The 27,378-nt window shown below is 32.0% G+C and overlaps 1 long non-coding RNA gene across 1 annotated transcript; it reads right to left on the bottom strand.

Moving 5' to 3' along the window:
• Window positions 1–24,178: 24,178 nt before the first annotated feature.
• Window positions 24,179–25,122, bottom strand: LOC126881458 (uncharacterized). The gene is made up of 2 exons (XR_007696861.1): window positions 24,660–25,122; window positions 24,179–24,592 (listed from the first exon to the last, which is right to left on the bottom strand). It is a non-coding gene; the product is annotated as an uncharacterized LOC126881458 (long non-coding RNA).
• Between the last annotated feature and the right edge of the window lie 2,256 nt (window positions 25,123–27,378).

Raw genomic sequence — 27,378 nt, 5'->3', positions numbered from 1 at the left:
AGTTTCTAATGTCTTTTGATGTAAAATAATTAATAGGGAAGCTGGAATTCAGCAGTTCAGAATTTTATATTGAGTTAATGCAAAACTTTGACGCATGTCAAAATTCTCAATGTGTTTTAATTGTATTCATTTTTTTCGAATCCTGAGAAAACTAATAAATATTTTTGAAAAATTTAAACTCAGAATGAAAGACTACATTATTACCGAGGGCTGAAAGTCCCTGAAAACTTCTATAATGTTTATTTTAATAAGTTACAGGGCTGAAAATAAAAGAGAAGTGTGATATTTAATTTCAAATATTTCATTCAATAGAATCTGCTTGTTTATTCTAAGGGGCTTTCCGCCCTCGGTAATAATGTAATATTGCATCCTGCGTTTAAATTTTTTTGATTGCTTCTGCTGAATGCACCCAGCAAATAGGGCTTTTCATTCACAGTCATTTGTTTCGAGCTTCTGTCATGTGTCACGTAATATTAATGTATCTACATCATACGTTATTGGTATTTTGCTTTTTTGCAACGCTGTGTCTAGGTACACGCTAACGTGTACGCAAATAGAAAAGTTAGGTACACGCGAATTAAACTTCATCAAGCCAGTGACGTCATTATTTAGCGTGCGCAGTGACTTTATATTTTGGTACACGCTATTTTGATATGCTTAGTGTTTGTTGTTTCTTTGATAGAAAATATTTTTATTAAGGGAAGGGGAAGGAAAATAAAACTATTCAGATGTTTCAAACTTAATTATTGTAATAAAACAATATTTTTATAAAAGTATACAGGGTGAGTCATGAGGAACTGTACATACTCCTACCTCGTATAGAGGCTCCTATGGGGAATAACAAATGACCATTAAAAAGTGTCTGCTCCCATTGTTTAATAATATACAGGGCGAGTTTCGCATTTTGACAGAAACTTGTATTCGTCATAATTTTTGAACGGTCTGATCGATGTATCTCTTATTTTGGTCAATCGTTACACTATTACCACCCAATCAACTGATTTAGTCAAATTAGAAAAAAATCAGGTCCGGCTTTAAAAAATTAGTTCGTTTGGGTCTTAGAAAAAATTTTACCCTGTATACGCTTTTTGAAGACTCTAATATGAATTCTACAAATAAGACAAATGGGCAATTAAAATGGCATATTTATTTTTTTCCCCACACGATTACTTAATTTTTTATAAAAAAATCAAATTTGACTATGAATTAAAAGTTTGGTAAAGTGAACCATAGATTTAAAAAAATTAACTTTTATTACAAAAATTAATTTTTTTAACAAATATTTAATTTATCCTACCACCCAATTAACTGATTTATTCAAACTAGAAAAAAATCAGGTCCGGCTTTAAAAAATTTTTCGTTTGGGTCTTAGAAAAAATTTCACCCTGTATACGCTTTTTGAAAACTCTAATATGAATTTTTCAAATTAGACAAATAGGCAATTAAAATGCCATATTTATTTTTTCCCACATGATTATTTAATTTTTTATAAAAAAATCAAATTTGACTATGAATAATTATTAAAAGTTTGGTAAAGTGAACCATAGATTTAAAAAAATTAACTTTTATTACAAAAATTAATTTTTTTTAAACAAATATTTAATTTATGTTACCATCCAATCAACTGATTTATTCAAACTAGAAAAAAATCAGGCCCGGCTTTAAAAAATTAGTTCGTTTTCGTCTTAGAAAAAATTTCACCCTGTATACGCTTTTTGAAAACTATAATCGGAATTTTACAAATTAGACAAATAGGCAATTAAAATGGCGAATTTATTTTTTTCCCCACACGATTACTTAATTTTTTATTAAAAAATCAAATTTGTCAAAATCGGAATTTTAACCTAAAAATGAAAAAAAAAAATGAAATCACGGTAACTTGCTACGACTCTGTTCCAATTTAATATATTTTTTTTCTGAAATTTCTACAGCACATATCTCTTACCATTGTGAAGACTATGAAAATTGTTGTAGACTTTCAGTCTTCTTCTCGTAAAAGTTATGAATTTTTAAAAATAAAAGGTGCAGATTCGTGAATTGAAAAGTTAAATCGCAAAAATTAAGTGAAAAAATTTAAAATTTATCTATTTGATCACGTCTATGTTAAACTATAGAGTCCAAAGAGAAGTGTATGGGGAGTTTTAGATCTAGACGTGTTATAGAAAAAAAAAAGGTGAAACTTTTGATTTTAAGAAAAACGTTGTTTAATTTTTTTTATTTTTATGGTATAATTGCGATTTTGACAAATTTGATGTTTTAATAAAAAATTAAATAATCGTGTGGGGAAAAATAAATATGCCATTTTAATTGCCTATTTGTCTAATTTGTAAAATTCATATTAGAGTTTTCAAAAAGCGTATACAGGGTGAAATTTTTTCTAAGACCCAAACGAACTAATTTTTTAAAGCCGGACCTGATTTTTCCTTGTTTGAATAAATCAGTTGATTGGGTGGTAAAATAAATTAAATATTTGTTAAAAAATTAATTCTTGTAATAAAAGTTAATTTTTTTAAATATATGGTTCACTTTACCAAACTTTTAATTCATAGTCAAATTTGATTTTTTTATAAAAAATTAAGTAATCGTGTGGGGAAAAAAACAAATATGCCACTTTAATTGCCTATTTGTCTAATTTGTAAAATTCATCTTAGAGTTTTCAAAAAGCGTATACAGGGTGAACTGTTTTCTAAGACCAAAACGAACTAATTTTTTAAAGCCGGACCTGATTTTTTTCTAGTTTGACTAAATCAGTTGATTAGGTGGTAAATAGCACAGCATAGAAAACGTTTTGTTTATTATGCTGTGGTAATAGTGTAACGATTGACCAAAATAAGAGACACATCGATCTGACCTTTCAAAAATTATGACGAATACAATTTTCTGTCAAAATTCGAAACTCACCCTGTATATTATTAAACAATGGTAGCAGATACTTTTTAATGGTCATTTGTTATTCCCCATAGGGGCCTCTATACGAGGTAGGAGTATGTACCGGGTGTCCCAATAAGAATGGCTCTCGGCTATATCTCAGGAACCGTTTATAGTAGAGCTTTGAAATAAAAAATTTTATAACAAAAGTTGCCTCTGGAAAAGCCTGGAAATTATTTTTATAATTGTGGGACCACCGCTAGAGGGCGTAATTGAATATCAAAAATTAAAAAATCTAAATTTTACAAAATTTTCCTAATGAAGGGGCACTGGAAATCCGATCGTCGTATTCTTCATAAAATTCTACGCATACTTGATTTGACAAGTTTAGGTCTATCTTTGGAAATAAGAGGTGGGGGTGAGTGGGAACCTTGTTATGAAAAACTGGCTCTGAGTCCGGTTCTGCTTAATCAAATTTTGCAAACTTGGTCTTGTTGAAGATAGATCTTTTTCATCAATGTAAAAGTTATGATTTCGAACCAACTTACTGAGTAATATGCCAGCTAGAAGGCATTATTTAATTTTTTTCAGAAATCTAGTGTTCCTTGGAAAATATTAAATACAAACATGCATTTTTAATACCATATTACAAAATTAGACAAAATTAGCAACAGAATAGCGAAAACCGCATGTTAATACCTTTTTTCTATCTCGAGATATCTTACAAAACGTGTAAATTTAAAAACATAACTGTTACTGTCACCGGTAAACGAAATAATTCATTAAAAGTAGTGTGCTATGGAAACAACAAAGAAACATTTTCCAGCTCTCAACGTATATTAGGTCTTTTCAACGCTTCTCATTTGTTTCGAGCCTCGTTCATATCTCGTATATTAATATTATACACGGATTATACGGCATATGACAGAGGCTCGAAACAAATGAGAAGCGTTGAAAAGCCCTATTACAAAGAAATAAAAACAACTATTTAGTGATGACATAAACGTTCAAATTTTTGCCCATCATTTTCGTTGCAAACATTTACTCTTTCAAGAGTAGATTGAACAGCAGTCTCAATTTCTGCTCTCGATATGCTTTGAATGGCGTTTAGTATTCTCTGGATAATGTATTCTAGAGTAGTGTATGATGGGCAACAATTTGAATATTTAGATCGTCTCTAAGTAGTTCTTTTTGTTCTGTGTTATATTTAATTTTAATAGTATTGCTTCTCTTTATATTGTTGTTTTAATTAATTATATTTTTATACGCTGACATCTGGAAAATGTTATTTTGTTTTTTTCCACAGCACACTACTTTCCATTAACTTAGTTTACCGGTGATAGTAACAGTTATGTATAAAATTTACACGTTTCTCGAGATATCTTGAGATAGAAAAAAGGTATCGACATGCGGTTTTCGCTATTATATTGCTAATTTAATCTAATTTAATAAAGTATGATTAAAAATGCATACTCGTATTTAATATTTTCCAAAGAAAACTAGATTTCTGAAAAAAATTAAATAACGCCTCCCAGCTGGCTTATTACTTATTAGGATGGTTTAAAATTATCACGCTTACATTGAAGAAAAAGATCTATCTTCAACAAGACCAAGTTTGCAAAATTTGATTAAGCAGAACCGGACTCAGAGCCAGTTTTTCATAACAAGGTTCCCACTCACCCCCATTTCTTATTTCCAAAGATAGACCTAAACTTGTCAAATCAAGTATGCGTAGAATTTTATGAAGAATACGACGATCGGATTTCCAGTGCCCCTTCATTAGGAAAATTTTGTAAAATTTAGATTTTTTAATTTTTGATATTCAATTACGCCCTCTAGCGGTGGTCCCACAATTATAAAAATAATTTCCAGGCTTTTCCAGAGGCAACTTTTGTTATAAAATTTTTTATTTCAAAGCTCTACTATAAACGGTTCCTGAGATATAGCCGAGAGCCATTCTTATTGGGACACCCGGTACAGTTCCTCATGACTCACCCTGTATATTCAAGTTAGCAAAATAAATATTAGTAACATGATAATAATATATACAAAATGCTGCTAAAATAAATTTTATACGTAAGTTAATTATACCAGTTTATATTGGTGTTTATTTTTGCTGTAGTGTTTATTTTTATTTATACAGGGACTTGAACTTGTTACGATTTTCATAGAAAATTGGTTATAACTTTGTAAATACCCTATATAGCATAATAAACCTTTATATTTTTGTGATATGAAAGTTAAGACGATTTCGAACATAAAATAAAATATAGGGTGTTCCATTTAAAAAACATAAGTTTGGTCTGCCACTATATTATCGAACGTCCTGTAACATTCTAACTAATTTTAGTAATTTTGTAATATGAAGTTCAAAATTTGCTAAAATTTTTGTTACTAACTTTTATTGCTATCTATTACTATAGCGGATCTACTGAGCTTTATCACACTAATCAATCGCCCTTATATTTTATTGTATTACTTCTGCTACCCTTAATCACGAATTTTTGTCTCTTATCTTTTTCATACTGTTTTAGAATGTTGTTAAACTCATTAAAAGAACTATATAATTGTTCATACTCCATAGTTGATTTAAAAAAAAACACTAAACAAGTAAAAAATAAGGAAACTCTTTACAAATCAATATTAAAGTGTAAACATAACGTGATTAGACAAATTCTAACCACACTTACTAGCGATACTAGGGAGTTTTTGTTGCTACGTAACGTACGCATCTCCGTATACGTAAAGCCACTAACGTGTCGTAGAGGATGAACGTTAAAATAGGTAGTTTTTGTGACTGCCTTAACGTAACGTAAAGCAAATCGTAAAGTAATTTTTAAATTCCGTTGACATTAAAAAAATAAAACACAATATACAATTAATATACAAATGTAAAAAAAGATAAATGAATGATGAAATTGTATGGTTTTTATTGCTTCTATTTAAATATAAAAATATTATTTTTCCTTAGGTTAAAATTTTTTTATTTTTGTTTATACCTACTTTTTAGTTGTAAATTATTGTACCTACATCAGAATTCCAGTATAATGTAAATAGTTTGTTCATATTTATTTGAAAATTTTACAGAAATTAGCTCATTTATTTATCAAGTTATTAATTGTGGTGATCACTGTATTTCTTAAATTAATACAAGATTTGTTTGTTTTGCTTTATTAATAGACAACTTGAAAACAATAAAATTTTAAATCTATTATGAAGTTCCAATTTCCAATTACAAACACAGAATAATTTTACTCAAATAGACTAAACCAATAAGCAATATAACCTTAAATATTTATAAACGGGTACTGGTAGTACGCTGATGAAATGTTCATTTACTTCATTTGGTAGCCATTGGTAGATAATCCAGTGTTGCCAATGCAAAAATAAAAATTATCCGAATGTTGTGAGCCAAATATCCGAAATTATCCGATTCTAATTAAATGGCATAATTGACATTGACAGTTGACATTTGTACATTGGTCGATGACCTTGACTTGACACAATGTCATATCCAATATGGCGACGAGCAGGTTTTTATGTTTTATTATGGAATATTATGTTATTAATTAACTATTAAAATTATTAATTATTCATATATTTATATAATACAATATAATTTTATAATTATATATTTTATATGGAACAGAGTATACTACAAAAGAGTTGTTCCGCCATATTGGATAGTGCGTTTTTGTCAATGGAATCGAGCCCATGCCCATCTACTTAACCGTATGTCATATCCCCTCTCCGCCATATCACTGTAGATGACAAATAATGGCAATGGCAAGAAAACTTGTATGTTGTAAGGTTAATAGAAATCTATTTATTGAAATAAAAAGCATAACAAATAATACCTTGAATTATCCGAAATTATCCAAAAAATTGTTCAATCCGAAAGTTATCCGATGGTCCATGAAATTATCCGAAAATCGGATAATTATCCGGACATTGGCAACACTGAGATAATCGCCAATCGGGCAAGATCCTCGTGTGCATTCGGTGACTTTCGTCTCGATAGGGATGCGTTCTCACGTACGTATCAGAGCGCTACTTTAGGTAATACGCATCGAGATACGGGAGTTCAACCATTAATGCGCAAGCGTATATGTCAAAAAGATGGGTTACGTTTACGTATTTGTGTGCACAAAAACTCCCTACTTACAGATACTTAATACCACAACACACACGCGGCTCAAATTAGCGTGTACCAAAAAGCCCAGTCATAGTACACGCTAAATAATGACATCACTGACTTGATGACGTTTAAGCGTGTACCTAACTTTTTTATTTGCGTGCACGTTAGCGTGTACCTAGACACAGCGTTTTTGCAAACCAAAGACGTATGACGTAGATATATTAATATTATTTGACACATGACAGCAGCTCGAAACAAATGACAATCGATGAAAAGCCCTATTCTTTCATTTTTCCGACTGTAGATATATTTGATTAACATCTCATTTTAAAATAAAATCTCGTTTAAAAACAAAAACGTTTCCGAATTTTTTGTGCTGCATTCCTTAATAAACATGGCTGTTGGTATTTCTCAACGGAAATAACACAGTGTACCAACATAAAACTTTTATATAAGGTTCGTTCCAAGACGACACATTTGTACGATCCCTTGAACCGCCACGAAATCGATTGGACTGTTTTAATGCGCAGAATCGCCCTTGAACGGTTTTCTTTCGATCTCGATCCGATTACCGGTACATAACCCTCTTGGAACGAATTCGTGTACCATTTCAAGTTCGAGTTGCGCCTGAGCCATTTTCAGTGCGAGTACCACTGTTTTGCTAGATGGTTAGAAATTAATATTTCTAATGTCCACTTTACATCAACAATAAATTGAATAAGAAATTGACAAAGTTATTCAATACCAAATTTGACGAGTACAAAATGTATGGTTTGTAAAAGAAAGTGAAATAATTTGATGAAATAGAACAATTGGATATGTTTTATTTTGTCAATTTTCTTTTTATTCACGGCAAAATTGGATGTAGAATTGTGTTTTGTATAAGCCAAATTTGACCTTAAATAACTTTGTCAATTTCTTGTTCAATTTATTGTTGATGTAAAGTGGACTTAACATGTTCATTAAACATCACTTCAGCTTCAAAACCTTCCCCAGAATCGATATCTGACATTAAATCGTTGTCTTCTATGAAAAAAGAAAATAATAAATTATCCATTTTTATAAGATTAATTTGAAAAAAAAAGAATTAATAATTATTTAAACGGAAATCAAGATTCACAGGTACTAATAGCGTAAATTGTGGATTATTCTATTATTGAATCATCAGCTGATCTCATAGCAGTGACCAGTAAAAATTAAAACAATCCTAACTGCGCAAGTCAGTACAAATAGTTTCTGCTTGAAGGCATGTATCAAAAGGGCCGTTCAGTTACCGATTTCGAAGCGGTACATGGATCGCTTGGAACAACACGGTGTACGATACCAATCATCGTTCATGTTCGCTTGGAACGCATTTTTTATAATGCGCATGACGAGGGCAGTACGAAGGACGGTTTTCATGTCACTTGGAACGCGCCTATAATAACCTGAAAACTTGCTTTCCGATTTCCTGTTTCCTTCCCATGCGTCCATCGTCCATGTGTTCGTCAGAATACAATCGAAGTCCACGTTCTTATTCATTTTTCATCACCATTAAAGGTATTTTTATTTTTATTATATCTCATACATTAACTGCACTGTATAAATTATTTTCGATTAGCATTAATAGCATCTTTAATGTACCTATGTGCTTCCTTTTACTACAAATATTTCTTACTAAAACAACTTTCCATGATGAGTATTTGTCTCGTTCGTATGAGCTATGATTACAATTAATCGGAAATTTCTGATATAATATACGTATTTTTAACTGTAAATGTATTACAACAGTATTTTGTTTCAACAATATTTAAAATTAAAGTTGCAGTGTAAAATCATCGGAATGTCTATAGCTGAGATGCTTATGAATAATTCTCAAGATATGGTTTTTGAAGCCCTGGAAGATGTAAATTTGTACAGCTGATGGTAAGCAAAATGTTTCTTTTACTCATTTTTCGGGCTCAACATTCAATGCATACTAAATATTCAATAGCTGTATTTGCTGAACCTATATCCTGAACTTACCCAGAGGGAGATAGCCTGCACTCCTGCACATTAGGTGTTCCGAGGGAAAAATTTGACCTTATTGGAGGTATTGAAAATTGTAATGCGCAGGTGTTCTCCCTCTGGATAAGTTTGGGGCATGCTGCAGGAATAGGGCTAATATTAAAAGCCAATTTATGGATTTTTTGTATTAAATAGCTAGATAAGCAAGCAATCCTGTTCTGTATCCTCGTTATAGGCACTATCCTCGTCGAGGTATAGGGTCTCTTTCATATTTGGTTTGCGTAAACTTCTTTCTTGGATTTCTTTCCAGAAAGCCAATCTCTCCCTGTGCTTGTAACTTGAATGTGAGTAAATCAAAAAGCATTCACTTGTCAGTGTATTTACTTGGGAGCGTTCAAGTATTCGTAACGCAATTTTTGAAGATGTTTGACCCCTCCCCCCTACGTAACGCACTGTAATGGGATTTTAACTATTGCGTAACACAATTTTTGAAGATTTTTGACCACCCCCACCTGTGTTACGTAATACTTGAACGGCCCCTTATGTCCTGTATGTTCCTTTTCAGTATATGTTATTAGTTGTGTAGTATGTGAGTGTATCATTTTTCAGTTTGTCTGTGTTCTGCTTTACACATCCTGACTGTATCATCTGACACAAATGAACTCCCCAATGTTGGTCAAGATATTTGGGTGGTTTAAACCAGATTCAAATATAGTATTTTTACTACAAAAACGATATTATGTAGGTCAAAAGTTTTGACGTAAGAGAACTGTCAAAACATTAGAATGTGACTTTTCATTATTGCCATGTTTAAGAGAACTGTCAAAACATTAGAATGTGACTTTTCGTTATTGCCATGTTTATTATAAACATGGCAATAATGAAAAGTCACATTCTAATGTTTTGACCTACGTAATATCGCTTTGTAGTAAAAATACTATAGCTATAGGTAGCATGTTGGTTTTTAAGATACACTTTAGGATGACCCTGTTTAGCTTCCATGCGCGTTTGTTTACAGTTGGGAATCTGTAAAATGAATAGACATTAGTCCTGACTGTATCATCTGACACAAATGAACTCTCCAATGTTGGTCAGGATATTTGGGTGGTTTAAACCAGATTCAGATAGCTAGCAAATTCCCAACTATAAACAAATGCATGTGTTACTATTCGTCAAGAGGCTATTAAATCTAATTTATTGCCCTAAACAAGGCGGATTCTCATTTTACAGGTCCAAACTGGTCAGTCTGCAAATTCAAATTATAGGTAGCGTGTTGGTTTTTAAGATACACTTCAGGATGACCCTGTTTAGCTTCCATGCGCGTTTGTTTACAGTTGGGAATCTGTAAAACGAATAGACATTAGTTAACGATGGCTTTTTCCCATTAATGCATTCACTGTGCGTAGCTCCGATCTGAGTCAAAGTGATACTTTACTAGATGTGCATGACTCCAATCAAGACAATAACATTGATTTTAAAATTGATTTTGCTGTCCCTGGATAACAACTCTTACAAAAAGTCAGCAGCAAATGTGTTAATGAATTTCCTGTTTTCGTGCTCCATAGTACTATTCTCCTGGCCACCTTCTCTGAGGTTGGTAACATGTGCGTTTGGTTTAGTTATGGATTCATGTGAATGCCTTAATTGCATTATTAAATGTATATGTTATAGTCAAAGCCTGAATTTCAGGCACTCCTAGGTTTGACTAGACTATCCTCAGGTCTGACTGACAGTCTTAGTCAAAGCCCGAAATAAATTACAGTTTTGGCCTTTGACTAGTCAAACCCTGGAAAATATCGTAATTTGTTAGATTAGGTTTAATAAAACGTCATTTTTTTTAATTTTAATGTTGATTATCTTTATATTGTCGTAATTAAAATAAAAAAATTAGTGTTTATTCTCACATGTTGAGGCATTATGGCATTTAGAGTTACACAATATGTCTGATCTTTTACACTTAAATAATTTTGAAGAGCATTTCTTATTGCAGTAGCATTTTATAAAGCCTTGTCCTCCAAATTTAGAATTTTTTGTACTAATTTCTCTTAGAGACAGCTTAACGTCTGGAACATCTTCCAAATTAAGAAAATTCTCTTTGCATTCTCTTACTTGATTTCTTGAAAAAAGTGTTTATTGTTCCGTATTTCGTACCAACTCTCTGTAGGTAAACCGTCAATTGTTTTATCTTGTATGATACCCAAAATATGTCAAGCATCTCCTTTGGCTCTATCAAAGCTGGGGATAGGTATTGTTAGTTTTTCCAATCGAAATTGGAGGAAATTTTTTTCACCTAATTGTTCCATAGTATTAGCCTGGGCATGAAGACCTTAAATCGCCTTTCCTTTATTTATTTTAATCCTTTCTGTCTATGCACTATGCATGCATGTAACTTTTCTTTCAAAACCTTCATAGTATGCGCCAAGTGTGCTGTCAGCGCACACAACATGTACCACCTGATTACAAATTACGCACTTATGTACGTCAAGCTCTCTTTTTGGCAAATACAACAAACCACATCTGAAGAAGTAATCTGAATTGTTGTGACAATTTTCTTCCTCTCTTTGTGACTATGGTCCAGGGGCTTCGTTAGTATTATGGTGATCCTTAGTTTTTCTCCGATTGCATTATCTTAATAGCTAGATATTTTAATAGCTGATCAGGGTTTGACTAGTTAAACCCCGAAATTTCGACCTTTGCCTGACCAACTTCTCAAGTCTCGTAGGTTTGACTGGTCAAAGGCCAAAACTGTAATTTATTGCCTAGTCAAACCTAGGAGTGCCTGAAATTCGGGCTTTGACTATAACATATTATGACTCAGATGCAATGTGACCTATCCCACAACCCACAATTTTACCAAAACTCTTTTATTACAATAAAGTTAGCCCTTATTTAAGTGATAACTTGAATGTAATAAAAGCATTTTGGTAAAATTGTGGGTTAGGCCACTTTGCCTAGTAAAATCTCAGTGTCATTTTGTATCCATATAAGAGGTACAGTAGACTCCCATAAGTTCGGCCACCCTGGGACCGGACTCTAGGCCGAACTAACCGATGCTTATCTAAAAAATGCCATTTATTGTTTGTCTGGATCTAGCAAAAACAAAACACTTGTACATTAAGTACAAGACAACACAGAGGAATACTCTGACATATATTTAACATAATGTATGAAAAGATAGACTGTTACAAAAATACTATAAAACAATACTTACAGAACTCTCTCTCTCTCTCTCTCTCTCTCTCTCTCTCTCTCTCTCTCTCTCTCGTTCCATCCCTCCTTGTGGAGTATTGGGCGCTTATGCGTTTCTTGGCCAAAAGTGTAAGATTGCTGTCTGGCCGGGACAGCGCATCTTCTTTTGTTTTTATTCTCTGGATAAATTGTGAACTAATTCCCTCCACTCTCTTCTATCTTTTGCTCTCTTTTTGACTTCGCCCCATCTTAGTCCAATTGTTTCGAGTTCTCTCGTTGTTCTTTTCCAGCTGTTGTCTGGTCTGCCCCTCTTTCTTTTCCCTTCTGGTTGGTATTCAAGTGCTTGTCTTGCTATGCTGCTTTGGTCTTTCCTTAAAGTGTGGCCGATCCATTTCCATTTTTTTTCCTTGACTGTAGTACAGCGGTTCTCAATCTGTGGTACATGTACCACTGGTGGTACATTTCATTATTTGAGGTGGTACAAAAAATGCAAAACAGCCAAAATAAGCACCACTATTATAATTAATTAGATCACCTAGCTAAATAGGTATTTCAGTTAGGTGGCACCAAAAATAATAAAAAGTATTTGGTGGTACATGACTCAAAAAGATTGAGAACCGCTGCTGTAGTAGATACGTTAGTTTGCTTTGTCTTACAGAACTCTAGGCCTAATAAAATTTAAAAATATTTTTTTCCTTGACTGTAGTAGATACGTTAGTTTGCTTTGTCTTACAGAACTCTAGGCCTAATAAAATTTAAAAATATTATTGCACATTGGTGCTTTGGCTTCTTAAACACTTAAAAAAGTCAGTAATTTTTTTCTGAATTTTTTTTTTAATGATTGTTGATGTGCAAAGTGTGTGACTAATGCTCAGAGAGCCGGCCGGACTAAGCGGAGACCGAACTAACCGAGGCCGGACTTACAGGAGTCTACTGTATGGGAAATCATTAAGAAATCCTGTTGTTTTTTTTTCTGAACCTATGAATATCTAAACTTAGCAAAAGTATTTACAATCCTCACACTCAATAATGTGCATTGTTCAAATTTTATGTTTTCTCATTGATACTGAAGTGAGCAAATAGAAACATGGCATACACCATGTGTAATACCTTCACTTCATCATCAGTGATGATGGCTGATCCTGTGATTGGCACAATCTTCTGTAATAGTATGTTGATCGTCAGATTCTTAATTGTCTTTAATCATATATTGTCTCTTTTGTCCTAATTTATCTATTTCACAAATACACTGTTTAGCGTTATCCTAGTTGTCAAAATTTGGTGAATGTTTTAACATGATGTCTTTAGTTATCCCTGTCATAAACTAGTTGATGACATATGCTAGTCTGAATTATTATTACATTTGCTCTTTTAAATTAAAACATTTAAAACATCAATAATGTACATGACAATTTCTTTTTCAGAAATGCAAGGTGTAGTATTGAACGTGAAGATCTTTCTTTTATAAGGTTAGTGCAAACTTAGTTTTAAATAATGTTTATGATGATCTAATTTTCACAAGCATATTTGAGAAATACAGAGAATACTGAGAAGTACCAGATGATCATAAATCAAAAACTACAAAATACTAAAGAAAATAGAGTCAAAAAGTTGAACAATTATCAAACTACTTCAAAGAGATAATACTATATCATACTGCGACAAAAGTATGTGGAACAAGTAAAACGAGCAATAAAAGAAAGCAAACTGCGTGGTGGAATGAAGAAATAAAACAACAAGTTAAAAGAAAGAAACATGCTTGGAAAAAACACATACTTACAAAACAAAACACCAGAAAACTATGAAGAATATAAAAAACACAGGAGACTAGTAAAAGAACTGGTTACAAAGGCAAAGGACAAATGGACAGAATTTGGAGTGAATTTGGTGAATGTTTTAACATGATGTCTTTAGTTATCCCTGTCATAAACTAGTTGATGACATATGCTAGTCTGAATTATTATTACATTTGCTCTTTTAAATTAAAACATTTAAAACATAAATAATGTACATGACAATTTCTTTTTCAGAAATGCAAGGTGTAGTATTGAATGTGAAGATCTTTCTTTTATAAGGTTAGTACAAACTTAGAATAATACAGTTTTAAATAATTTTTATGATGCTCTAATTTTGACAAGCATATGACTGAACTTTCATGTGGATAATTTTAACTGACTTCAAAATTATATATAACATTTTGATTTTTTTTATATAGAAATATAACCAGAACATTTCTTTTTCAGAATATGTAAAAGGTTCGTGTTAATTCTAGAAGTGGACAGCGGATTCAGCAGATTTTTTTAAATGGTTAGTATGAAAGCTATATATTTTTCGCAATATGTTAAAAATACAATCAGTGTATTTAGAAATCATATCATTTTCCAAAAAAGGTAGCTTTCACTAAAACAATTCCTTTGTTTTTACATGACAGAATCGCTGTGTTTCAGAAGCTTTTGTTTTTGTTTATTTTAACCCTAGAATACAGGACCGTTTTTGTCAAATGTTAATACGGGACTATCGTAAATTTTACTACTCCATAGAAAAAAAGCCTATATTTTTTACTTTGAATTTTTTATTCAGTTTATAGAAAACAATTAAGATTCTTACAATAAAAATAAAAGCATAAAATTATGAAACAAACATACAGTAGAACCCTGAAAATCCGAACTAATTGGGGGAACAGCCAGTTCGGATTATCTGAAAGTTAGCCTAACTAGTAGTTCAAAGCTTTCATTGTCGTTGATTTTGAGTCATAAAAACGTTCTCGCAAGAGTGTGGTCAATATTTTTGGACTCAAGTTGACTACGAGAGAACCAAAGTAAGTTTATGTTTAACCGTTATAAGCACTATCATAAAGAAATTTTAAATGTCAAAGTCCTTTTAATCCTACATTGTTCAATTTTCTGGTTTTACTCTGTATAATAAATATGTTTTCAAGTTTTTGTCTTGAATTTTTTTCACTTTCCATTGGTTCGGATTTGCCGAATGTTCGGATTAGTGGGGTTCTACTGTAATTTGGGTATTTTTAGGAACATGGGGTACAAATATCTCCTTGGTGTTCTCCGCAAATTGGTTTCTTGCACTTCTTGCAATAGTTGGTGGTCCTGTGCCTTTTTTGTCTGGGCAGTAGAAACGAGTCTTCCTCATCTTTTTCTGGGTCGTATTCGCATCATCTCCTTTAGTTATGTTGAGGATTTCAGCTATATTTTGGCGAATATTTCGATGTAAACTTGCGGGGTTGTATCTGTTTATCGCCATGACTATGACTGCTATCAGAGCCATAGGATTCAGTTTCCAAATTGTCCTCTTCCCAGTCACTATCACTATCTTCAAACGGATCTGGATCACTCTCTTCCCCATTCATAATACGTGCCGATTCCTCCTCCAGTTGTTTTGTGGACTTAATTATCACAGATTATTTGAATCTTCTTGTTAGTTCCACTACTTTGAATCTCTTCAGGCGTCATGCATCATTATGGTCATCAGTGAGGTTGCTGGCTAACTCGTTTGGATGAGATTCTAGTCTCTTTGTGTATTTTTTGTAATATTCTGTTCTTGCTGTTTTTATGGATGGCACATTGAAATTGAAATTCTTTATTGAAATAGAAATCCTACTAACAATATTTAAATATGAATTTGCTTAATTAAATGTAACATACAATATACAATACATGCAATATACAACACATACAGATTTATTAAAAATTATTTTTTTTTATCCAGGTAAAATATGTCTTCAGTAATTTTTTAAAAATTTTAACTGTCACTGCATTCTTAACACTGGGGGGAAGATGGTTAAATTCATTCATACATTTGTAAAACAGGGATGTCATTGTGCTATGTTTATTAGTTTTTTTAATATCAAAATCTTCAATATTTCTCGTGGTATATGAATGAACTTGACCCCTCAATGTAACATATTCATTAAAATATGCAGGCAGCATTCCTTTTTTTAATTTAAAAATGAAAACCATAGTAAGGTAGTAAAGCCTTTATTGAACTGAAAACCAACCTAAAGTAGAGTACATCATCTCAATTGGCGTGTAGTGATTGCATCGAAGAATTGTTCTCATACCTCTGTTATACAAAATTTGCAATGATGGGTCAATCCATATCAAATCAACCAATTAAAATTAAAATGGTTGCTGACTACTTTTTTTTATTTTTTTACCCAAGATTGTACTATGTTCAGAGAGTTAAAAACTGGTAGTCATTAATTTTTTTTATGTTCAGTTTTTTTTTGGAAGCCATTTTGTTTGGTTGCGACAGCCGATTTTGCGTTTTGCAAAGGTTTGCGTTTAAGTCTGTATCTCATTCATTTTCAAAGATATTCAGTTATAACAAAAACCATCTTAAAGAGCATTAAATTTACTATATTTTAAACTTAATTAATACTTACATCTACTTAATAGTGAATTTAAAAAAAAATTATAAACATTAACGTTTTGGGAAGATAAATTCTCATTTTTGAAGTTAAAAATTTTAAAGAAGGAATTAAAACTCACCTTTAAATATTTTTTCAGATGTAGTCCTTATATAGCAGTACTTCTCCAAACAGTTTTAGCTTTGAATGTCTCATCCTTTTTTTTATATGATTTTTCAAAAATTGCAATTTGTCGAAAATCAACCATTTTCAACCTGAAATATCTCAAAAGGGACACACAAAAATCTAAAATTCTCACAAAGTACTCTTTACTTAGGTGGTAGTAAGTGGTTTAAATTGCATCATTGAGACTTTATTAGTTTTTAAGTTACAAATTTTTAAAAATAGTGTTTTATTCAATGTCGCAAACACAAAGACTCTTACCAATTGAAAATAAATTATAAAGACACATTGTTATTTTAACTTTAACTGTACATATTGCTTATTTCCTTTAAAAATTGTCAATAGGTTGCTGTTATTGTCACTTGGTGCTCTTAACAAATTGTTGTATAAATTTGACTGATCGCTGTACAAAGTTTTTCACTAATGTTGAAACTCAGACCTGTGGCAGTTGTAAATTCTGTTGGCGACAGTTTTTTTAGTACCTTGCTGATGGGCACCCACACCTTGTCATCTTTTGAGGCTTTAAAAGAGGTTCTTGGACCATGTGGATGAAAAAAGTGAATACAGAGATCATTATGTTCTTCCGATGTTTCTACGACTCTCCCGATCCACCATTTATCGTCATAAACACAAGCTATAGTATCATTTATTTCAAATGAAAATGCATTGCAGTCTGGAATAAGAGAAGTACTGCAAATAGTAAAGCGTTCTGATTTTGAGTACTCGTAGCATTTTATCTCTGCTTGACTTAGAGGTACAAATCGATGACACGCCCTTGTCTGCGGTACTTTTACACAGTAGTCAAATCTCTTTTGTAATTTTGTGCTGTTTGTTTCAATTTCTTCTGATGTTACAAAAATAAAATGTATGCCTGATATATTATCAAGGCAAAACTTGTACATTTCTTCAGCTGTTAAAATTTGATTGTTATAAGGACGTTTTAAACTGGCCTGAGTTACAGCTCTCTTTGTGGTACCACCAATTCCGTCACAGGCATTTTTGCCATGTGAGGAGGCAAAAAAGTTCCATTCACATGCAATATCAAAATCAATCTTATGGTGGCAAATGTTACTGAAGTTCTTTCGGTTCTTGTACTGACCGCTGCATCCATCACTGAAATAAATTATTGTCTTTACTTCTGGTGCTACTTTCTTCACTTCTTCGACAAAATATTTTTGGAATGTGTGAACAGTAGCAGTGTTATGATCCAAGTTGTCACTTATAATACATAAGCTTTTACATTTAATACCATCTTCATCATTTTGTTTGTAGTAAAATACAAAGGGGTGCAAGGTGGCTTGAGGATTGGACCAATGAAAACTTTGAATTTCGTCTTGTACAACAAATGTCATGTTCTCCGCAAAATCACACAACACTACACAAACATCGTTTGATAAATTTTCCTTAAGGTCTTTCAAATATCGAGACTGTGCTTTCGAAATGAAATGATGTTTTTTAATTCAATAAGCCTGTCAACTAAGGCCTCAAAAAAGTCATCAACCGGCATAGTTCGAGTGATTAGTTCTGCTCGATCAGTACTAACCCACTGCATAAAAGTAATATCATCAGGAAGATCATCAGTTTCAGTCTAGTAGCTCAATAAGAAATTGTCTACCTGGGCAGAGCTCACAAAGATCAAGCATGCATTCACTACTCTCAGAGTTGCAAACCAGTAAATCAATTAAGTCTTTGTAATCAGTATTGAGGTTTGCTCCAGCAATCATAAGTTTTACATTCTGGTGGTACTTGCACACACATACACTGTGTGTACCAGATGACCCAGGTAAAACACACCACTTGGGCCTTAAGGAGCAAAAAGCTGACCTACCAATTTTATGGCTAGGATATTTTTCTTTGAAAGCCACAAACAACTCATTCAATGTATACAGTATTAGTCTTTTTTGTTTATAAACTTTGTGACCCAATGAAACACATTCCTTTTTTTTTCCGGGGCATAACCGACTATTTTCATCGTCTTCATAAAACTTAATGACATCATTAACAACTCATTACTTAATCTGTGGCCATCCTTATTTTTTAATTCAGGTAAAACACTTTGACTTCATTAGTTTTCGTGATAATCGTACTTGATAATCAGTAACATCAAACTCTTTACATATCCGTTGTTTGGACCAAGAACTGGGTAACAGACTTATGATCTTAATTTTTTCTTCTTTTTTACTTAGTTTACATTTTTCTTGCAACTGTGCGATAAGTTTCTTGTAATCATTTGACAAGTCGTCTTCAGTTTCTTATGTGCTTTCTTCTTCATTTGGAACACTCTCATTGAAAGTGTAAGCCAATTTTCTTTTCACAGCTGTACTTATTTTTTCGGTTTTATATTTTAAAGCTGACTGGCGTTTTGTTTTACTCAATTTAATTATTTTTGAAGCAGGGGATATATTTAATGATTTACAAACAGAATCAACTAAATTTAAACTGGTGACTTCACCAACAAATGATTTCTCTACATCCGTTTCTGGTTCATAATCTATGTCAATGTCCCTTGTTTTTCCTTCTGCGGTGACACCAAATATTTTCTTATTACATGTAGGACAAAGTGATTTTCCAGGGATCAAGACAACGGGAACATTTTGATTCCTTTGTAAATGTTCAAATAAGATCTCCCTTAATCCATTTCTAATAGGTTTTTTTATGGATACCTAATGGGTCACAACAACTTCTACCAAATATATGATGGTACTTATTAAGATACTTCAATTTATGGTAGTTGCAAATTGTTTCTAGTTTACTTAATAATCGAAGCTCTAATAATAGTTGTTCACTTACTTTATATATATATATATATCCTTAGAAAAAGGCTGGTATTCAGATTTATGACATAACTCGCTAGTTAAAACTCCTAATGAACACTCCATATCAAAACTATCTTTTACAACACATATTGAAATACAACAACTCTCCACTAATGCATGAAGTCAACTGAACTACTATTGCTGAGCCTTGCCTGTAGAGACTTGTCTGTCAGTTATCTCTACTAGTCTCTTGGGGTCATCCATAAACTACGTCTTTGAAAAGGGGGAGGGGGTCTTTGCTTATTACGACGGTATACGACAGGGGGGAGGGGGCCATGAGTGCACATCCGACGTCGTTTGATGGTCACGAATATAAAAAATTACCCTATTTTAGAATTAAAAAGAATTAGTAGGTATATTAGTTTTATCGCATACTTTTCTTTTCGTTTTTATCACTCACGGCCTTAATAATATTGCTAGCAGTTTTGTACAGAATAACAAACAATAAAACATTGTTCTATGTATTTAAACAAACGTTTCTATACAGAACAACGTCTAAAAGCAATAAATATTAAACTGTTCATTTATTTACTGAATACTCTGTGTTAAACAATTCTACAAGAATGAATAGAAATAAAATATTCTATTCTATTTAGTTAGTCCATTGTATCCATTCATACTTAATAAAAGAAATGGCATTGGAATCAAAACAAAATAAATATTAAGATTTATATGATGCAGTTAAGAAAGCATAGGAACTCCGATAACAGTGTTGTCTTTTGTCCCAATAAAGCTAATTATTAGTTAGTAACTTTGATAGCTAACTTTAAAAAATCCAGAAATATCATGGAATTAAAAAAAATCACTAAAAAGGGGGATCATTAGTTGCAATTGCGACGTCGGTATGAGGGGGGGGGGGTCAACTGTAAACGACGGTTTACGACGGTAGGGGGGGAGGGTATTAAAAAGTCCGAAATTTTTACAACGTAGTTTATGGATGTCCCCCTTCTTGCCTCAACAGGCATGAGTGACTCATTCCTTTACAAAATTCAAAATTTAAACTTTTTTTTCTTTGAATATATTAAAAATCTAATGGAATATTCATTTTTAGGACTTAAAAATAAGTTAAAATACCAAGTTTCATTACAATCGGATAATAAATAAAAATATATTTTTTTGTTAGATTAGATTTTTTAATTTGACATAAAATTCAACTCATATATTAACTTAAGGCTATGGGTACATAATTCGCAAATATTTTACGTGTATCCCTACTTTTTCTGTCTTTACACGGCAAATTACGTGTAGTAAATTTCACACTGGTATGGATATGTAAACATTACTAGAATGTCATTCTACTTGAAAATGTCATCATTAATTTAAAGAGATGGCTTTTGAATGTTCTTGGATAACTGTTATTTTTATAATTGCAAATTATTAATTCAGTTAATAAATGTGATAATTTTTTCACTAACTATGTATTCAGTGATTGTAATAATTTATTTGTACAACAAAAACTAATACTCAATCGAGAAAAGAGGAAAAGTGTTAAAGTGATCTTTTTAATAATATATTGTTATGGAACGCTTACAATTTTGAACATCTTTAACAACAAAATACTTGGATCACAAAATATATTATCCTGATGTATTCTCTGCTTGGATCTTCCACAAATAATACACAATAAATAACTTTTTATTAAGTTCATGTCTTAAATAAATTATTTATCAAATACATTATATATCAATAATATTTAATCAATACCTCAAAATATTCCCGATGCAATGTCAAATATTTAAAATTGTCACTGATTGTCAGTGTCTGACTGACAATATATGCTGACAAAAGTTTATTTTGAATGAGATATTTGAAATTAAAAATCACACTAAATTTTCTCTTAGTTTTTCACCCCCGTAACTTATTTAAATAAACATTATAGAAGTTCTCAGAGACTTTCGGCCCTCGCTAATAAGGTAATCTTTCATTCTGCGTTTAAATTTTTCAAAAATACTTATTAGTTTTCTCAGGATTCGAAAAAAATTAATCCCCATTTGAATGGCATTGCAGCCGAAAATACGTACCGATCCTCTTATATTAACAGCTTTTGTAGTAAATAAACAGTATGTACAGTTAGAGTTAAAATAACAATGTGTCTTTATAATTTATTTTCAATTGGTAAGAGTCTTCGTGTTTGCGACATTGAATAAAACACAATTTTTAAAAATTTGTAACTTAAAAACTAATAAAGTCTCAATGATGCAATTTAAACCACTTACTACCACCTAAGTAAAGAGTACTTTGTGAGAATTTTAGATTTTTTGTGTGTCCCTTTTGAGATATTTCAGGTTAAAAATGGTTGATTTTCGACAAATTGCAATTTTTGAAAAATCATATAAAAAAAAGGATGAGACATTCAAAGCTAAAACTGTTTGGAGAAGTACTGCTATATAAGGACTACATCTGAAAAAATATTTAAAGGTGAGTTTTAATTCCTTCTTTAAAATTTTTAACTTCAAAAATGAGAATTTATCTTCCCAAAACGTTAATGTTTATAATTTTTTTTTAAATTCACTATTAAGTAGATGTAAGTATTAATTAAGTTTAAAATATAGTAAATTTAATGCTCTTTAAGATGGTTTTTGTTATAACTGAATATCTTTGAAAATGAATGAGATACAGCCTTAAACGCAAAATCGGCTGTCGCAACCAAACAAAATGGCTGCCAAAAAAAAAAACTGAACATAAAAAAAATTAATGACTACCAGTTTTCAACTCTCTGAACATAGTACAATCTTGGGTAAAAAAATAAAAAAAATTAGTCAGCAACAGTCATTGGTTGATTTCATATGGATTGACCCGGATGCTTCATGTAGGGGTTTGCCCACAAGAGTCTTCATTTGGTCTGCCCATTATGAGATCTTCCTCTCAGTCAGGTATACAGCCTTCTATCTTTCTTCTACTATCAGTAGTTCCATAGTCCCTATTCTTCTTGCTATATGGCTAAAGTAATTTAGGTATCCTCAGTTTACTTATTTTTTAATAGCCTACCTTTTATAATAATATGAAAAGCTCATCTAGAATTGACATGTTGGTTCTATCCAGCACACATGCAGAATTCTTCTGTACACCCGCTTTTGTTTCAGCTAAGTATGTAGCAATGGGGAAATAAAAACCCAACATGAGCTTAGTATTCCTTGTTGTTGTTTGGTCTTTCGATATTTTATATCTATGTTATAAAAAAACATCTATGATGATTTATTATTTGACAAGCATATGACTGAATGTCTGTGTTGATACATATATCTGATTCACATCTTCGTTAATCATTTAGTGTTTATTAAATAATGTGTTTTATTCAAAAACTCTTATTTTCAGGAACATTCTGATGAATAAAAATCAAGTGAAATTGGGTTATGCAGATAATAAAATAATGGTAAGTACCACATAAATATCTTAAATTTATTTCGCAGAATACTTATTATGTTCATCTGTCTATCTAATCAGCCCTAAACATCCATCCTTGGATATATGCCTCCTCTTCCTTCTTCCATGCCTCTCTATCTTGGGCAATGTGCATCCATTTTGACCCAGTGTGTTTCTTCAGATCATCTGACCATCGCATCTGTGGCCTTCCCCTTTTTCGTTTGTGGTTCCACGGTTTCCATTGTATAATCCTCTTACTTAGTCCATATTTCATCCTTCTGCTGTATGGTGTGTCCGGCGAACTTCCGTTTAAGCTTTGCTACTTGGCTAGAGACATCTTTCACTTTTGTTTATAGAGGATATAAAAATATATTCAAATATTTTTTAACACTTTCAGCTCCGGGCCAATAACAGATATTTGTCTAATGTGCCACTTTCATACAGTCCGTCAAATTTACTTACCGTTGCACGTCATTATCTACGCCAGATATCAAAGTTGACATAGTTGCCATATTGGCTATTTGTTCATTTGTTTGGTTTATTTGTAGTGAATCATTAGCTTGTTGGAAACAATTGGGAATTTGTGTAGGATTTTGGATCATTGGAGCCATGGTTTTTACATTTTGTTCATAATCTGGTTGGGAATAAAAGCCTGTTGAAAAGTTGTTCATTTTACCTGCTCGGTTGATAGGCCACTGGAATGTCGTAACATCATTGTTGACGATAAATCGCTGCTAACAGCTTTCAATGAGCGAATGTTCTTTTACTTATTAACGTTAAAGATTAAAATGTTATTAATAAAATAAAAGCACTCATAAAATCCGCAATAAATTATTGGTTTGTTTAAAAATACATTCACAAATTTTTATACACAATAAAATAATTGTTTTGTTGTCTCAAATAACTCATTAGCGAAACCGGGTTTGATTTGAAGAGCAACTAATAATCTTGTAAAGCATTAAATTTTTGATTACCGTAATTTCGGGTGACTTTGACTCACTTTCGAAGTTTAAATGTAGATTTCAGTTTTTTGAATACATAAAAGTATGTTTCTTTATTTATGTGTATTTGAGTCTATAACTACTCTTTTGGAAAAATTACACGAAAACACAAAAAAGCGCTTCCTGTATTATAAAAAAAAATAAAAATGTGGTGTGCAAAGTCACCCGCTAGTGTCGGGTGACTTTGTCTCAAGCTACACTTTATATTTATTCTCTGTGATTATTATTGTTCGGGCTAAAGTGACCCTACCAGATGAATCAGAAACAAACATTTTGTTAGGTGAAAAAAATTTATTTAAATTTCAAACAAAGAAAAACTAAAACTAACATGAAACTTTACATAGGACCCTAGGTTAACAAAAAACATCATTTCTTAACAAAAAATGAACAATAAAACGATTTACAAGCTTTTTTTTTTAAATCTGGAAAGAAATATCGGTTATCTACAAGTTCCAATGGCTCAGTGAAATCAACATAAGCCAAGTGGTAGGATTTTCTTACGGGGACTTCGGGCCATTGCCATAAACTTCTTTCACCCAGTACCATTACTTGCACCTAACCGTAACAGTTATTACTACCTCTTACAAATCCATCGAATTTTACTGGAAAGCTGTCAAAGTAGTCAGCTTATGTAGATCTTCATTATCCCTATAGCTCTCACTAAATGAAGAATTAGACGAAGTATCTGCAAGTTAATAAACCCTGCAGTTGTTACAAGGCTAAAAGCAAATTTAAAATCAGCATTTACTTACTTTAATTTAATATAGAAGCAACCAATGACCAAAATCCAACAATCAACAAACTGGGACAAAGTCACCCGAAAACCGTTAAATTTTGTAGCACCTTGCAAAATAATATCCGACCGTCTTACTGTCTATGTTTAGACTGAAATAACGATGCACGGAGGTTAAGAATTCACATATTTTCAATATGCCACTACACAATTAATCTTACTCTTGGAAGTATTATTGGTTGCCAACCAATTTTTGCAGTCAAAAAATCTTATGTGGAATGACCAAATTTTAGAAATTCGTTTTTTTCGTAACATAACAAATATTAGCATAATTTATTAAAATTTTCAAACAGTTCATATCGTACTGATGGTGCGGTATAATGAAATTTACTTGATAATTTATTGTACAATTGCCATAGTTGCTAAAATATATTTTTCCCAAAATGAGCCAAAGTCACCCTGGCGGGCCAAAGTCACCCGAAATTACGGTATTTATTTTTTATTTATTTATTTAAAATACGGGATAACAGATAAATTAACAGATTATTATTATTGATGAAATGAACATATACATCATTGTTATACTAGAGCATGTTTGCCTGTTGTGATTTAACAGAAAGTTCACCTCATAATCTTGATCCAGAGTATTAATTATGGCACACATCCAAATGTTTTAAATATTACTCAAAAAACATCTCATTCCTTGAACCCTTGTTGGGATGTGGTGACGCTTGTTAGCAGCTTCGCTATGTTTCGAGATGTTTATAAATTTACATTGAGTGCGTTATGAAGCATATATCCCCCATTCGCCACTTTGCGTTACCAGAAAGTTGAAGCAGCTAACCGTTAATCTATTTATCTATTTGTTAGTCTATTTGTCCTATAACGCAGCCAAGGTGTTAATATTGTTAGGTGGCTGTGATCCTGTGTCAGGTGGATGCTTCATGTAGGGGTTTTCCCACCAGAGTCTTCATTTGGTCTGCCCATTATGAGAAGATCTTCCTCTCAGTCAGGTATACAGCCTTCTATCTTTCTTCTACTATCAGTAGTTCCATAGTCCCTATTCTTCTTGCTATATGGCTAAAGTAATTTAGGTATCCTCAGTTTACTTATTTTTTAATAGCCTACCTTTTATAATAATATGAAAAGCTCATCTAGAATTGACATGTTGGTTCTATCCAGCACACATACAGAATTCTTCTGTACACCCGCTTTTGTTTCAGCTGGGTATGTAGCAATGGGGAAATAAAAACCCAACATGAGCTTAGTATTCCTTGTTGTTGTTTGGTCTTTCGATATTTTATATCTATGTTATAAAAAAACATCTATGATGATTTATTATTTGACAAGCATATGACTGAATGTCTGTGTTGATACATATATCTGATTCACATCTTCGTTAATCATTTAGTGTTTATTAAATAATGTGTTTTATTCAAAAACTCTTTTATTTTCAGGAACATTCTGATGAATAAAAATCAAGTGAAATTGGGTTATGCAGATAATAAAATAATGGTAAGTACCACATAAATATCTTAAATTTATTTCGCAGAATACTTATTATGTTCATCTGTCTATCTAATCAGCCCTAAACATCCATCCTTGGATATATGCCTCCTCTTCCTTCTTCCATGCCTCTCTATCTTGGGCAATGTGCATCCATTTTGACCCAGTGTGTTTCTTCAGATCATCTGACCATCGCATCTGTGGCCTTCCCCTTTTTCGTTTGTGGTTCCACGGTTTCCATTGTACAATCATCTTGCTTAGTCCATCTTTCATCCTTCTGCCATAGGGTGTGTCCGGCGAACTTAAATTTAAGCTTTGCTACTTGGCTAGAGACATCTTTCACTTTTGTTTATAGAGGATAAAAAAATCTATTCAAATATTTTTTAACACTTTCAGCTCCGGGCCAATAACAGATATTTGTCTAATGTGCCACTTATATACAGTCCGTCTCATTTACTTACTGTTGCATGTCATTATCTACGCCAGATATCTAAGTTGACATAGTTGCCAAAGTATAAAAAAATCCCGAATCCATTTTAAATCAAGTAGATCACTTAATTATTGTAAACGTGCATTACACAACAAAACAAATTAATATTCAATGTAAATAAGTAAAAACTTTGCATTGTTAATAATTTAAAAAACGGCTCCGAACTCTTGGCATGAAGCCGGTAGGTTTCTTTGTATCTACAATAACAACTAAAAAAGTTGTCAGGTACCTTGATTATTCCAAGTCGTGATAAAATTTGGTGAAATTTATATTTTTATAGTGAAGGATCTTTTTATAGTAAAGTAAATAATAAAAACAGTAAATATAATAAAACAGATACTTATAGTACAGAATATAAACAAATATGAAGTGTCGTCACCACAACTGTCAAATAAATGTTACAATTTATTCTAAAATGTCACCTTCGTTTGATTACAGTTACAGAGCGTTCCGAGCAAATGTGCTTCATAAAAACGCTTTATAATCCATTTATACAAATTAAATGAAACATATTGTGTATTTCTTTAGGTTAACATTAATAGAAATCTTCAAATATTATTCCTACGCGTATATAATAAAATATGTCAAGTGGCTGTAATTCCAGTATACTCGACAAAGTGATTCTAAAAAAGAACACACCTACCGCCTAAATATTTCGTGTTGGCATCATGCGACGTCACAGGCTATGACGCGGATGACATGCAATGGTTAGTAAATTAGACGAAGTATACGGTCATTGGAA

Source organism: Diabrotica virgifera, chromosome 3 (assembly GCF_917563875.1).
Source record: "Diabrotica virgifera virgifera chromosome 3, PGI_DIABVI_V3a".
NCBI lineage: Eukaryota > Metazoa > Arthropoda > Insecta > Coleoptera > Chrysomelidae > Diabrotica > Diabrotica virgifera.
Note: the sequence above shows the minus strand (reverse complement) of the source record. Positions and strands in the feature narration are given on the sequence as shown.